The sequence below is a fragment of the Lagopus muta genome, chromosome 1 (assembly GCF_023343835.1).
Source record: "Lagopus muta isolate bLagMut1 chromosome 1, bLagMut1 primary, whole genome shotgun sequence".
NCBI classification, from domain to species: Eukaryota; Metazoa; Chordata; class Aves; order Galliformes; family Phasianidae; genus Lagopus; species Lagopus muta.
Window position 1 is genome coordinate 22,414,692 of NC_064433.1, and position 12,453 is coordinate 22,427,144.

The following is a 12,453-nucleotide window of genomic DNA, read 5'->3' on the forward strand; positions in this document are numbered from 1 at the left end:
TGGTTTGCAGTTGTAGAACCACAACAGGTGGTTCTGTGCATAGTTTATGTCACTGCTGTATCCAGGAGGCTTAATCACGAACCTAGGGGAGAGAGGACAACCCCCCATGCAGGTACCCAGACACAAGACTTGGCTCTGCCTCACATGGCTTATTGCTGGGAGATGAGATGAGAAACAATAAAGGGATATTTACTCTAATCTGATATTATCCTGTACCTAATCTATTATTATCTGGTACATTGTACACGATGCTGAACATTGTCTAAAGCTTGTGAAATCTCCAAGAATTGGACAACTACTTAAACTACATTTTTGCTTGTTTGTGTTTCTACTGCCTGTATATAACATACAAGTAAAGCTTATAGAAGTTGTTTTTACAGTAGTTACTTTACTGAGAACTGCTCATCAGATATTACTATTGAAAAGCAACAGACAGTTTAGAATATGAGTCAAAATTAATATTCAACCCTTAAAAACTTGCCTTTTATTTTGTGATAATCTGTTTGAGTGCCCTTCATTTTTAAGATAAGCAAAGGACGAGTTTCAAAGATAGGGACAGAAACAAAATTTATTTTAAAATGCATGATTCATCCATATTCAGGAGCCTACTTTATAACAATATGACAACACAACCTTCACTGAATGGAGATACACTCTAAGCAGAGAAGAAAAGTAAGTAGCTCAAATGACTGTGTGGTCATGGTCAAATAGAAGAGACAAAGCCACCGCATCAAATTCACTGTATTCCTTATTAAAAAAAAAAAACAAAAACAAGAACAAGAACAACAACAACAACAAAAACACCTCCAGATTTTTAAGAAATGTGCTCAGAAAGAAAAACATGCATTTGTCCTGATTATTTCTTTGCAATTCAGCATCTCTTTTGTTAAAGGATTCTTTGAAGTTGGAAAAAAAAAATTTGGTGCCATCAAGTGGAAATACTCTGAATTGCTGAGAAGAGCTGCTAAAATGACAGTGCAGAGATTTCACTAGATGCAGTAGCAATATATCTAGTTTTACTGGAAATTATTTTTTTCCTAATCACTTATGTAATTTGCTGTTGTTAAGTTGGCAAGAATTCTCACCTGTTGACATATTTTAGGGAGTAACATCCTCCCCTGTTACAGAAGACAAAAATCTTGTGGGTTTTTGGCAAATTACACAGATGTCTGTCATTATGTAAAGACTATTCCTTTCTGACTCCCCTCCCTAGAATTCACATTCCTTTGCAGTTCTAAGTTTCTCACAGCAAACACTTGTAGACAGAGTCACCTCACTCTTGCACGTCTCCCTGCAGCAGCTGAAGGAGAACATCTTGGTTTCAGCTCTGTCCTGGGAGCTTCTTGCATTCAGACAGAGCTTGGAGGAGCATGGTGTACCTTGGAGATGGTGGTGCTCCCTGCTGCCACAGCAGCTCGCTTGCTGGCTGCCCATCCAATCCCCCAGCTTTGTGTCAGGGAAGAATTGCATGGGATAAACCTCATCCTGCCAGAAAGGAAGTCATGCACTTTAGAGACAGTCTCTCATGATTTTAAGTCCTGTGCCCCTTAAAATACACATTTGCTACTCTCTTGAGGTTTCTTTTTCAATATAAACATGCCTTAGTTAACCTAAATATTTCAGGAGTTTGTGTTACTTTAATTGAGTTTTACCACACGTTTCAAAAACAGATGTTTAAATATTTATTAGTTTAAAAGCATTTATGTATAAACTGAACTAGATTTCTTTTGAAATACTGGTAATAGCTCAAAATAAAAGAAGCATTTTCATTTTTGCTGAACTGAAATTCTTCAGTTTGAATGGAAAGATCCAAATGTTTGAATTCCCTTGTTAAGTGCAATATTGGGAAAAAAAAAAAAACCATCACTTTGATCACTTCTAATTTCTGCTAATTCTAATCCCTGGCAAAGTTCTCTCCTGAAGCTTTATGACATGCAGTCAGATTTATACCAAAATACTGTATAGTACCCTGCTCTGGGAAATAACCAGGAAGCTATGAGAAACTCTAGTGAATAGATGCCATGTTTTTATCCCTTTAGGAACACAGAGAAAGCCTCAAACTTGCAAATGAAATACCACTGATGCTTTTGTCACTGTAAGGTACGATTTCTGCCTTGTTGTTGTTGTTGTTAACATTTATTTTTTATTTCTCAGTGACCTTTAAGGATGCTGTACATTTATAAACCATTCTGCATGAAGCCTAGAAACTAAGTGATAGCTCTGGATCATCATGCTCTGTGTGATGTACCTCCTGCCACAGCTTGTGTTGTCTCCCCATGGCAGTGGGAAGAGGGATGCTCGGGTTGGTTTGTCCTGGTCCTGCTCCAGGACCTTAGACAAAGGTCATTCTCAGGGGGAAGGGGTCATTTGTACACGTTTAATGGTTGTAGAAGCTCACTACCTTGCAAAGTGGTTTAAAGGATATAACTGTAACTGAGAACTGGACCCCCTGGATCTCAAGGCAACAGAATGACTGTAACTGAAATAGTAATTTGCTTATGCTTTTTCAAGTCTTGTAGGAGAGACTAAGAATAACACATAGATGCATATTTTAGGAAAAAGTACAGATGAGAGATGGCCAAATCTCACCAGAAAAAGAATTCTCTTTTAAGTCAGTTTAATACATGTTGCTGCTCTCTTCTTGATGATCCTGACAGCTGGATCCCTCCTTGTATTTTGCTGGATAGTGTGAGAGCCATTAGCAATTGGAACTCTGCATCAGTGTTAAAGCAATACCTTGGTTCAAAGACTTTATTATTGCTTAAACGAGATTTGTGGCCTAAAGACAACATTATTTAATTAACTATAATGTTCTGCCTCTCAATGATAAAATTATAAACATACTAATTTTCAGATAAAAAATGTACTCTGGATCATTCTATTTAAATCATTGTTTAGAACTGGTATTTCTATTGTATGTGTTCTTTCTGCCCAGTAATTGAAATCAAGGTAATGGTTTAGTGGTAGACTATTGTTGCTATGGAACTATTCATTATCTTACGATATGGGATGGGCAGAGCAGAGACAAAAAGATTGGATTTTATAAACATGGTATGAAGCTTTTAATCCTTTCACTCTTAGTGAACAATTTAGGTGGCACACTAGTTTTCAGTACATTTTTTTATACTCCAAATGTGGATGTTCAGGATTTATTTTAAATGCTTTCATGAAGATGAAGATGTAGGGCATGAGTGTGCATGTGCCCATGTATGTACATATGTGGATTTAAAATTTGTTCACATATATGTGGTGGCTGTATAATTTCTCACACTGTGCTTTTAGACATAACAGATTTTAATTCTAAGTACTGCCTATCACACAGAAAGACAATGTTCCTTGTTTACATAATATTTAATGGGGTATAAAAGTATTTTTAAAAGGGTAGCATGAAAGAAGCATTTTGTGTGCCAGGTGCCTAGCTGAATTCTTGGGTAGGTGGAATTGGGTAGGAGGAAAAGGAACCAGATTCTAAAACTGACAAAATATGGAAAAAGGGAAAGTCTTTATGGCATTAGATCTAGTAGTCTAGGTCCTGGTTGTGGTTCTCATATTCCCTCAGTGGAGAGCTGCTTATGATCTGTGCTGTACTCTTCTAGACAGTGCAGTGAAAGGAATCTCCATAACTACATGGATGGGAAAGCAGAGCAGGCACTGTTCCTTTTACAAGATGATTCAATCTTTTACCCCAGTGTACCGTGGTTTACTGCTAATTATCATATCAGAACACTACATGTTTTGGAGAGGAACAAGGGAAAAAGAGATTTCAGTGCAGGTTTTAGATAACAAATTTGGAGGTTGAAAGTTCATGCTGTGTAGAAAAAAAGAGATTAGTATGACTTCTTAATATCAGTGCCTACCTCAGCTTGAAAATACCTCTGGGAAATAAAAGCAAGCTTTAAGGCAGTGCAAGAAGGAAGCAGTACAACAGTGGGGATAAGATCTCTTTGGGGAAAACACTGAGAGCCTTTAGGGGATAATGGAGAAGCTATTCATCAGAAAGCCAGGTCCATTCCAGGAGAAGGTGTGTGATCTGAAATGGAACTTGCATTCCAGCTGCTGTACAGTGGAGATGCCAGCCCTGAGAAAAAAGTTTTAGTGCAAGAAATGACTGCCCAAACTAGCAAGGACAGCTGGGAATCTTCTTGGGTAGAGAGAGAACACAAGCAGAAAAGACAAATTATGAAAAGTGGTCTGTGTAGATATGAGAAAAAAACTTAAAAACAAAACAAAAAAAAGAAACTTAAACATCTAAATAAAGATTTAAATGATTGTTGTGCTGTATTGAAATGAATGACTCACCAGATCAGAACAAAGACCAAAGCTTGTTGGTGAGAAGGTGTAAACAGGGGACACACTAGCCAGGGGTGTCAGAGGAGGAAGATGTGGAAAGCAACTGTAATAGTAACCTTGTGGAACGTGGTAACTGTCTTATCTCTGAGAGTTTTCTCTAAACGAAATCCCATTCTGGAGGAAAGCATCTTGCATGAGTTAGAAAAATCTGCCATTCCAGTGAATGAAGCTGAAAGATGGGGACAAACCATGAAAAAATGAGAATTGAGAGACCAAAGTACAAAACATAAATGAAAGAACAAAACAAAAAATACTTTCCTAATTGTATGATGGGGGGAAGAATGGAGAGAGTATCCTAGTTAATCTGGTGATACTTTGGTGGCCCTTCATGCTGCTAATCTGAGTGTGATTCTTGACTGTGCCAAGGGTGGTCAAGCCCAACTCCATCATGCTGTTCTCTCACTTCCCCTTCCTCAAAAGTACGGGGGGGGGGGGGGGTGGAAAGAAATATGATGAAAAAAAGGGTCATGGGCTGAGAACAGGAGCAGTTTTAGTAAAGAAAAAGGGAACTCCCCTCCTCTGCTAGGTTAAACTTCGACACTCTGTTGCTGACTTGCACAACAAGACAGACCAGGTAGGATGGACTCACCAAATTTAAATTTGAGCAATTTAGAATTTACTCACTTTATTGCTTTTTCTTTCAGTCACTACCCTCTTACAGATGAGGCTAACAAACCCACTTTCAAATGAAAGTAGATGTGGTTTCTAATAAACTTAGGCTTTGTTAACTTGTTTATAATTTTTTTGCATGCAGAGCTTATGTTCAGTATTGTGAGGGATTGATGCTTACAAGGGGAGAGATCTGTGAAACAAAAACAGTGCTGTTATCAAAAATATTTTTTCAAACAGTTAACATCATAAAAGTTGAAAGCATTTATATTTGAACAAAATGTTATTGCATGTTTAATTTCTTCCTGCTTGTAGCAAATGAGTGGGTGCAATATAATGCTGTGAGTGCGGAGATTTGTCCTCTGTTGTTTTAGCATGAAGGTGATTCCAGTAAACGCATTATGATCCTGATCTGCCCACGACAGAGGGACTAAAACTCCCTGCACTTCCTTTACTCCTTTGGCTCTTTTCATAAACAGGAGGAAGAGGTACGAATGAGGATGATATTTCATCATTTTTAGGTCTATCAGATCTTTTAGTAGATTGATTCTGCTGGACTATACAGACCTTAGAGGAAACAAAGACAGCAAAGAAGAAATTCCCAAGACAAATCTGTCACTCCTTAAAGAAGCACTAATAATAGAACTATTTGCTGTGAAATTGCAATTGCCATGCCTACATTCCACATAGCAGGTCTGTTTTCTCACTCCTCCTTTGCAATGCTAGAGCTGAGGATCAAAATGACATAAAATTGATATTTACCTCTTCTGCAGTTAGGGTCAGGTAGCAGATGCTAGAGATGACATTTTGACCAGAAGAAGAGAGTTGTCATCAGAGGTTTGGCCTCCCTGCTGGAGATGTGAGCATCTGCCAGCACGGAAGTTAGTAAAACCTGAGAAAACATGTTTAATTAGATATCAATCTTTGTAACCAATCTATGCTTGCTACTGACCTTTCTAAGGATAAACCACATGTTACATTTAGAGAATCAATTTTCACTTTAAACAGCCATAGACAACCATAAACAAATTTTGTTGGTAGGCCAAAATGTGATTCACATGTTACAGGAAAGCAGCACTCCCCAGAGTGAGGGAAGGTGTGAAAGGAGTGCCATCTTCCCTTTAGGACCTGAAGGTACTCTTAATTACATGTAATGGATAATATGTTTTTTGAATTTAAAGTGCTTTTGGTCTTGAAGAAGAATTTTGATCAAAATACAGGAAAATCTGGTGATAACTGGATCCCGAACTGTGCTTGTTGTTATTTTTGGGTACAATTATAGTTCCACCCTTTGCTTCAGGACTTGCTCCAACAGGTACTTAATAGTGAAGCTGAACCCTGGGATAACCAAGCTGCAGTCTAAGAGGAATTCCCATCTTATCAGCAGCAGCGGCTGATGCAGATTTCTTCTTTGCCTCCCACCTCTGTCCCTGCACACACCCTTAGTTGTTTAGGGTGCTCCCTGCTGCAAATATGAAAAGTAACCTCATTAAGAAACTAGATTCTTTTTTCTCTGTTCTGTTTGTTGTTGTTGTTGTTTTCCCTAGCCAGTTCAGTTCTGTTTTACCACATGGCTACAGAGTTGGCTGTACCAGCCTAGAACCTGTCAGTATATGTTACATACTTCTCACCATTTTCACAGGTTTGCTGAAAGCATTTTTGAATCATATCTGACTTTAAAGATCCAGAAAGAATTAAGGTTTGGGGAAAAAAAAAAAAAAAAAAAAAAAAAAAAAAAGGTCAACAAGTCCTGAACTTTTGTTTTGATGTTGATCTGAATGTGAATCAGGAGCCAAAACATAATTTTTGCATCAGTTTTCCCGGTTTTGAGAAGGAAACAATACACATCCTCATGCTGCCAAACTGACAAAGACAGCGTTACAAAACCAGAAAATGCTAAATAAATAGAAAAGGGTCTTGTTTTTTGTTGCAGCTTTTTTTTTCTGTAAGTCAGCACTTTCTAACAGAGGCCAACTGCTCCTGGAGGAGATAAGGCTGGTACAGCCATTATTTGCTACAGGAGCTTCAGAAGCAAGGTTGTGCTTTTAATGCAGCTTCGGCATAATGGCCTTAATGGCCTCTTTATGCACTAAACTCTGATTGTTTCAAAAGAAGGCCCAGCTTTTGCATTTATTCACACTACGGATCCATACTTAGTGGAGGGTTGTTATTGACTTGAAAGTCCTGCTAATGTGAGCGTTGGCAAGTCTAATTAACAGACTCAATGAAAATTCTTACAGAAGTATATTTCTGACAGAATTGTTTTAGCTGAGTGGCTGCAGTTTCTTGCAGCAAACCAAATTCCTGTCTTCTAGCATCCAGTTCACTAATCTGATATTGCAGGCTGTCATTTTTTAATGTTAGGTTTATTTGCCTGTCAATCTAAAAAGATTTATGTGAGGTCTTAGGAATCGAGAGAATGACTTAAAAGGGCATCTCTATTTGAAGCAGCAGTCTGAGTATACATTGCACATGCAAAAGTATTAACTTTTATGGTGAATGTGGACAAATGTGACACTACTTTGAATTCTAGGGGCTACAGATGCGACCAGTTATGACCTCAGGAGTTACTAAAAGTAGAAGGTCTTTCTTCAGGGGTGCTGTATGCCTTGAGAGATGGCAATTTCCCCTCTGAGGCAATAGGAATTTAAATATATTCTCTATGTGATTGTAAAGAACATAACACCTTGTGCTGTTCAGTGATGTCTAGTACTTTGCTGTGAGGTCAGTATTCACAGTGGCAGTCAACAGCCACTGCAGGTAGTGGCTTTTGAAGAAAAGGTCATGTTTTTCAATAGCCTCATTCTGACTGAAAGCCTGAAAGCTTCTTGGAACTTCTATATCTCTGCAGTATAAAATCAGAATTAAATGGGAAACAGAGTTTGACAGATAGATACACAGTCTGCAAAAATCTCTTCAGGATGCCAATTCCCGTTTATTTGAGACCCAGGGAGAAATCCTAGCCCAGCAGAAGTTGGTTTGAGTTTTTCATTGACTTCAATGGATTCAAGATTTATCCATGACACTCTAAGAATAAAATCTCTGAAGTCCACCTCTCTATAGGTGCTCTGGGAGTTCATTGTTACCGTAATGGAAGTCAGTGCTCCCCCCACAGTGCTGAGAAAAAAGCGTTCCAGCTGGGTAAGAGTCAGACCTGATAATTAGGGATTGTCAGACAGATGGAGTTGCGGTCAAAACGAAACAGGAGGTATTTATTACAGAAAGCAGCCCCTGTTACACACTGACTTGTTTCATAAAGCCTGAATTCCAGATTTATTTCATTCTTTTTAAGCAATTCTGCCTTCCCTGTTCAGAATACCATACAGTGGTGGGATTCACCTCACCTATCTTTATAGCATCGTAGTGTCAGTCCATGCTGGTCACCTGGGTTGCCTTTTCCTTTATGGAGCACGTTAGGCACTTCTGAAGTACAGTTCACCTGGCCAATTTCAGATAAAGCAAGAGGCTAAATGTCTGTTTTAAAGTCAGGTGGCAATAAAATACCCATTCAGAGTGATAGGAAATCTGTAGCAGAATTCATCTTTCCCGGAGGCATTTTGGCAGTAGATTTCATTCAAGTCCTTACAGTCCAAGTCACCCAGATGACCAGTGATGGCTGGGTCTTTGTCTTATTGACTATGTTGTCCCAGCCTGGAACTTTGTTTCCTTAGAACACAGATCTGAAAAGGATCAGAAAACCACAGCGTAGGAAACCCAAGAATTTCAAATTCTAAAAAGAATGCTTTGACCCCAAATGAAGAGGCTTACATAGAATTTTAGCTAAAAATAAACTCTCTTTCATTTGCATATGAAGGAATCTAAAAAAAAAAAAGACAGGTATTCTGAAAATTAAATGCTTTAGTATTTAAAAAAAAAATAAATGGGTTTAGCCACTTTTTTAAAAATGTAATTTGTTTCTATGTGTTGTTCCTGCTGACCTCACTGGAGCTTCAGAGCTGCTCATATCCAAGCCACATTGTCAAATTAGCAATCAACCTTTCTTATCTACAGGAGCCAATCCAGTGGGTACCTCATGATCATATAATAATCCATCCATAAAGGAACAGTGAGGACTTGTAATACGAGTTTCATTACCATTATTCTCAATGGTGACTCAGACATCAAAGTAGCTACTTTCACAAATGCAAAATCCTGAAAGAGGCCCACCCTATAACCCTCAATTTTCTAGTGCTTGCACTACTGGTGTGTTCTTCAAAGTCAGAATTTTGAATACACAGAGTACTTCAGATTAGCTGTCGGCTCCCCAGAAGAGTTCTCTATGAGTGTTGCTGCTGGCCAGACAAGGATATGGGGAACAAGGGGACTAATTGTGTGTCATTTCCTTTGGAAAGGCAGATCGGCCAAGCAAGAGGCTGTGTATTCCCAGAGTTCCCAACTGACAGCTCTTAGTGAAAGCAGACAGCACCCTTATGGACTTGTTAGGTTCTGGTACAGTCTGGCTAAGCAGACAGGATGGCTCCTGCTTGGTTTTTGTACATACCTTTTTTCATGCATTTCCATGCAGCACAAGGTTGAGCTCCCAGCTCAAGCCTGGGGAACTCCAGTGCGAGACAGAGCATGTTGTGGATTTAATCTTTCTGTGAGCTGAGATTCCTATCTGTGAAACTTAGAAATGAGAAATAATTAGACACTCAACCCATAAAAACTACTGTGGAAATCCTCTAACATTTTACAAAAAGACAAACTCTTCAAAAAATTTGAAAGCTCAGAAAGTAATAATAAAACCTCTTCAAATAGAAAAAAGCTCATTGTGTCTCACTGTTTCTTGGGCTCAAAGGGAAAATGAGACTCTTTTCTCTTACTGACGGACAAACCTATTTCGAATCCATTTGCATTGTCAATATCCATATGGAACTGAGAAACATGCTTTAATAGCATCATGTGTAGGAGCTGGTTTTGGAGCCTCGGCTTCTCACCCAAGTTGATCTTTGTAGGTGACAAAGACAGATTCCTCCACCGACCCTAAAAAATGTGAGGTAGTTCGTGTTCCATGGCACTCTTACAAACTGTAAACCTGTTTTCTGATCTTGAAAGTAACTTACTGTTGGCTTTATTAGTTTTCAGTTTCTGTTTGGTTGGTATACAAGAGCAGTTACTGCCCTTATTATGGCAGGAGGGTTCCCCAGTACACTGCCTTTCCAGCCCTTCTAGCTAGCTCTCCTCTGCCACTTCTTCACACTGAGGGACCCAGCCCCTGCCCACTGGGATGGGTGTTGTCGCATCACAGCAGGATACAGGAGCTTCTGCTGCCCTCATAGCTCAGAGAGATGGACTAAAGAAAGGTCCAGGAGTTAGCAGGAGGAGGTCATTTTGTTCTCCAGCAACAAAAAGGGAAGAAGATCCTGCATGAAGATGAGGGACATGATAGAAGGTTCTGTACCTTGAAGTCGGGGACAGGGAAGAGTAAGAGAGCGGTGAGAAAGACTTTGTGCTCACACACTATAACCCACTGATTCTGTTCATTCTGGTGAGGCCTTCAGCTCTCAAAATCTCTGCTGATCCTTTGCAGGTCCCATTCCCTCACGTTTACCGCCCGGTTTGTGAAAGTCGTTATCTCCTTTCATCCTCTTCTGCTACACGTTGGCTTTTGATTTAGCAGTGAAGTGCCGTGAGAGGAGGGGGCAGTCGCTGACTTTCCCCTGGGGACGTAGGGAGCCTTCCACCTTTTCTTCGGCTTTCGGCACCGGCCTCAAACCCGCGAGCGCAGACCGACGGCAGCAGCCGCCCCTGTGCCCGGAGAGCCGCCCCGTTGCCAGTCCGCAGCCCTGCCGTCGCTCAGCGGAAGGCTCCTCCTGCCCGGCCCGGGCTCCGCTTTTGCTTTCGCTCCCCTCAGGCCGCAACGCTCCCGACCCGCAGCCGCGACCTTCGCCACACGGCTGAGGTCCCGCCGCAGACACAGAACCGCACGGCGCGGGAACTTCGATCGTTCCGGAGGAGCGACGCGACCCATCGCGGCTCGCGGCAGCCACGACTTCCGCAGATCGGGCCGGGCCGGGCCGGGCCGGGCCGCTCCCCCCCTCCAGGAACCGGGGGGAGTCGGGGAGGCGTTGCCGGAGGGCGCCGTGACGGCAAGCCGCGGGCGCTGCCGGTTGGCGGCCGGTGGAGGGTGTAGCCGGAGGGCGGCCGGCGGTTGGCTGACGCGCGGGCGTCGGCAGGAGGGAGCCGAGCCGAGCCGAGCCGGGCCGCCCGCGGCTCCGAGGTAGGTCCTCGCGGCGTGAGCGCGGCCCGCTGCCCGTCCGTCGTCCCGCGGGGCTTCTCGGCACGGCGGCAGGTCGCGGTGCGTCGTGTCGGCGGGCTGCGGGAGGAAGCGCCCGTGGCGGCGTCACCACCCGGCTGGGAACGGGGCTGTCATCGCGCGCCTGGCTGCTGCGTGTCGCTCTTTATTTCTTCCTCTGGTTTTCTGCTCGTTTTTATCGTTCTTTTTCTTCTCCGCCTTGCTCAGTCTGCTTTAATCTGCGTGCGGCCCGAACTCGCGTGAGGGCACGCCACACCGTTGACCCTCGTTACCGCCCCGCAGCGGTGTGCTGAGCGGTTCCCCCGGCAGCGCCCGCTTCCTGCCCCGCTTCCCCTTGCTTCTGCTCAGCCAGCACGGAGCCTCCCGAGGCTTAGGAATAGAGATTGTACAGGGTTGGGGCAGGAGGACAAACGGGATTTTCTAAGTCAGCAGGATAGCTGAGCTTTGTGTATTTATTGCCATCACTTAAAACTGCTCTGGAAGTGAAATTCGCATCTTTAAAGCCACTATCTTTGAGATCCTTGTCTTTCAATCACGCAGACACCTGAATCCTCTGGTTGCCCGGTGCTTGCATGCAGAACTTGCCATTCACGGCAGAGCTAAACGGCAGCATATGGAATGAAAAAGATTGGAAATAGAAGCATGATAATCTGCCATGGATCTCTCATAATTAAGTTTTTCCACTTTGCATACACTTTTGTTAGGAAGAAAGCCTGCTGCTCCCAGCCACGTATACACTGCTGAACAAATTGTTACTGCCACTTCCTTATCTTCGTTATCTTCCAGCTTGTGCCATAATTAGCTGAGTAAACATAATGAACCTTGCTCATACACACTGGGCTTTCTCTTCCAACCACCTGGTCACCTGCTGCGTTCTGCTTTCTTTCTGTATTGCTTACCGTTGATGGTACAAGCTTTCACAAGCAGCTGGTGTTTGCACATTTATGCTGGCAGATGTATTGGTGTTTTGAAGTTTCTGGCATTTTTTTACAAGCAGAAGTTGTAATTAAGGAGTTGTTATACTGGACATGCTAAAAGCCATCCTTTGCAGTAGTACAACCTTTTTCTATAAGGCCACCTCACCAAGCGGAGATGCACCAAAGTACTTGCTGGCTTGGTGTTATCTAGGAATGCAAAATTAAATTCCTGTTCTATGAAAGTAGTGTGTAGCTGGTTTGTGTTTTACAGCAGATGTTAAAGGAGACCAGAACTTTTGCACTGTTTGAAAGATCTGTCTA

The 12,453-nt window shown here is 42.0% G+C and overlaps 1 protein-coding gene and 1 long non-coding RNA gene across 6 annotated transcripts in view; one reads left to right on the forward strand and one right to left on the reverse strand.

Annotated features, from left to right (window-relative positions):
• Nucleotides 1–258: 258 nt before the first annotated feature.
• LOC125688367 (uncharacterized) lies at nt 259–10,372 on the reverse strand. Of its 3 annotated transcripts, none has more exons than XR_007374691.1 (3): nt 9,461–10,372; nt 8,304–8,639; nt 259–5,851 (listed from the first exon to the last, which is right to left on the reverse strand). It is a non-coding gene; the product is annotated as an uncharacterized LOC125688367 (long non-coding RNA). The 3 variants fall into 3 exon arrangements; XR_007374690.1 differs by having other exon boundaries at nt 259–1,485; nt 4,300–5,851; nt 8,304–10,372; XR_007374689.1 differs by having other exon boundaries at nt 259–4,519; nt 5,722–5,851; nt 8,304–10,167.
• Nucleotides 10,373–11,068: 696 nt separating this feature from the next.
• The window catches only part of AASS (aminoadipate-semialdehyde synthase), a 28,685-nt gene continuing 27,300 nt past the window's right edge, over nt 11,069–12,453 (forward strand). The window contains exon 1 of one of the 3 annotated variants that reach the window (XM_048934401.1): nt 11,069–11,179. The gene's annotated coding sequence lies outside the window, so the exon portion shown is untranslated. Of the gene's footprint in view, nt 11,180–11,237; nt 11,258–12,453 lie in introns of those variants that run through there. The other 2 variants (XM_048934399.1, XM_048934400.1) reach the window with 2 other exon arrangements.